The following is a 3,316-nucleotide window of genomic DNA, read 5'->3' on the forward strand; positions in this document are numbered from 1 at the left end:
GTAAAATACAAGTCAATATAAAGTGATGGTGCCTGCAAAGCAGCCTCTCCATCTTTTATCGGGTGCCTTGTGGATTCGTGAGCAAGACTGAAAGATTTTGAGGGCATCTGACACGGTGCTGAGTGTGTGGGTTTCGGTGCTGCAGGCTATCACTCGACAAAGAAAGCTTGCCAGTGATGGGAATGCAAGTGCGATGGTTTCTCTTGCAGCTCGTTGGACACTTCAATTTGGGATGATCTTTTTCTCACTCCTACTCCAAGAAAAGGATGGATTTTCCACTGAGCCATACCTCAAATTTTGGTCCTGACAGTAATGGACACTAACACCTTTTAAAAATACTACCTTATATTGTTTATCCAGGGAAGATCTAGGGAATTGATACTTTTCTGTACTGACTGCCTGGATATTATTATTTTTATTATCACCTTCTCCAGGATTCTGGAGACCTTTTAATTCCCCTCTGTATCTTGCAGCAGCTTGTAATTCACAGACACAGCATTGTGTGTTGTGTATTTGCTGACATAGTCTTTTTTTAAGATAACTTGTTGATAATGACAGGAAAGATGCTAGAGAGAAAACACTCTTGCCCCATTCCTCGGTATTCATGGAGACATTGTAACATAAGAGAACGTTGCTCCTAAAATAAGAACCAAAGGAGAAAGCTTAAAGAAAGATTAATCACGATACCATTTCAGTTTCAATTCAACGATTAACACTGCAGTGGAGAAAAAGATTACTGCAGAGAGCAATACTTTAAAGAACTGAAGAACTTAATTTGAAAACAAATAAAAAACCTGACAATAATGAAAGGTAGCTTGTACAGAAATGCATTTTTAAATTGATGTAATGTATACATCTGTATGGAATTAGGAGTGTAACTACACCTTACTAACAAATTTAATAAGAAGTGTACCACAGCAAAGCAGAACTTTTGGCAAACGGCAAACCTAGGGCTATCTAGAAATACATGGGGTTTTAATACAGATAGTGTCCAGGAAAGCCCGGAAGATTATTTACCCTTTGGAAAACTTCACTGATGCTAATGATGTTGCATCAGTGATGGATTTGGCCCCCTTTCCCTCAGTGCTTAAACAGGAGCATGTGGGTGGATAATGAACATTGGAAGAGACACGCAGGTTCTTGATTCTGCAATTTAAAGACTTTTCATAGAGAGTGTGTGACACACATTCCTTGTGCATAGCACAGAATGAAATTCTGCTTAAGTAAAAGGTTACTCAGTCTGTCATTATATTCAAAATAACCCAGGCTTTGAGCCTGATTCATGAAGCAAATGACAAATTGTTTTTCAATGGCAGTGCTGAAAATATCCTAGTATTATGCTGTAATAGACCCACCAAATTGCAAAAGGATGCAGCTATTTTAGGTAAAAATAGCATAATTTCTGATCGTGAAATGAGAGACATAAAGATTAATTATCTGTTCTGAGCCATTCATAAATGATTAGTGCAGCAATTATGGGCCTCCATAATAGAGCCCTCCTAGAGCAGTGCCATATTTCCTGCATTGCCAGGGAGACTGCTCAGATTTATTGTTATTGATAAAAGTAAATTCAAAGTCTAGCTAAAAATCTGATAAAGGGAAAATTGCAGAGACAGCAAGGGGTACAAAGATTTCCAAGGGTTAATAGAGGAGCAGTCTCTCCCTGTCCTGTCCCATAGCAGTCATGAGTCTTGTGTGGGTGAACTTCTGATGACAAGTGTAATGCCACCTTACACCTTTTTCCCATAGTAAAGATTGGATTTTGGTGCGATTGGGATTTCTGTTGTCAGTTGATTATATGTTGGCATTATAGATTTTAATTGCAAGTTTTTAGCCTACTATAATAATAGTTATCAGAAAACAAGATAGTATCTGCTTTGGTTTTGAACAGTGTTTTCAAAAATCCCTATTTTACCATTTGATATCAATTTTAGGCTAGTTTCCACACATCTATATCAAATGTGTAGAAGCTGTTCAGCCACAGCTAGCCCAGTTTGAGCCTTCCGTACTTTTATATTCTTAGATAATAGTTTTGTTGATGTGAAAATGACTTTTTCTGCTTTGTTGGATGTTTTCTGTGTACGCATGAGAGTTCTTCTCAAACACTGCATTTGCTCAGTGACCAAAAAATAGCATTCAGAATACCAAATTATACAGTGGGATTGTTTTTGGCATCTACCAGTTTGCATTTCAAGCAGTTTCTCTGAAAGGCTACATGCATTTTCCACACTTAGCAGAGAACAGGCACGTAAGCTGAAAAGGAGAAGACAAATAGATTCCAGTAATACACATGGTCTTTAAACTTTACCAATATTGACTAGTTAATACCCACTGTTTACATACTGAAAAGATTCCTGTTTAGTTTATAAACTTCTCGGAGTAAGAATCTTAAGAGCTCTGCATTACCAAAAATAAGGATTAAGGAAAAGACAGCTTTTGCTTAAATACCTTGTTTGTCTGCTATCTAAATCCCTGCATTGCTGACATATTTAGTTGTCTACATAAAAGTTAGGCTGGAGTGTTTGTGGCTGAGTTATACATGAACACTGAAGATGAAATTAAATCAGATATTGAGTCAGACATACTGATAAAGGGTGCTCTGTTCACGATGGAAATTGCTGAGCTGCAATAAGTTGTGAAAGCTACAAATTCATCTAATGTGAGGTATCAAAAAAACCCACATTAACAAACATGTCTTCATCATAGTAGGTTCCATGTTGACATCCTTCTTTTGAGAGGAGGTTGAGGGTTTTTTTTGGTTTTGGGTATTTGTTTTGTTTGTTTGGTTTAAGTGCGATACCTGGTTCACACATGGATTCTCCAGTTGATGTTGGGTTTTGCTTAAACTGTGGCACTATGTAGGGTCTTCATAGCTTCAGGGACTTGCTCATGTGGAACTAATTGAAGAAATGCTGCTGATACAGACAGTGCTGTGTTTCTCTTCTCATGGTGCGGGTACTTAATCCTGTAATCAACTGAAGACCACAGACTCTAAGCAGAGGATAAAATAGAGAGCTGTAGCTGCAGCATTGATACTTACCTGCGTCAGAATGACAGCACTGCTTTTGTAATGTCATCTGAGTAATTGTCAACGCGAACAGATTTTTCTTGCTATAAAGACTTAGAGATGATTCACTATATGTCTCAGATTCCAGGTATTAGAGTGAAGCTACCTAGTTTCCAGAACTGAGGATGCATCAGGGATACTGTTTATTTAGCAAGTCATTCCAACAGAACAAGGCAATTTGCAGTTTTCTTAATGGATCTAATTTTATTTGTCCAATCACTTTCTCAGCCCTACTGCAAAGAAAGAGTG

At 37.8% G+C, this 3,316-nt stretch overlaps 1 protein-coding gene across 2 annotated transcripts in view; it reads left to right on the top strand.

Annotated features, from left to right (window-relative positions):
• The window catches only part of MCTP2 (multiple C2 domains, transmembrane 2), a 102,867-nt gene that overhangs the window by 41,396 nt on the left and 58,155 nt on the right, over positions 1–3,316 (top strand). The gene's annotated exons all lie outside the window — the stretch shown is intronic.

Source organism: Cariama cristata, unplaced genomic scaffold, assembly GCF_000690535.1.
Source record: "Cariama cristata isolate BGI_N322 unplaced genomic scaffold, ASM69053v1 scaffold2612, whole genome shotgun sequence".
Taxonomy (NCBI): domain Eukaryota; kingdom Metazoa; phylum Chordata; class Aves; order Cariamiformes; family Cariamidae; genus Cariama; species Cariama cristata.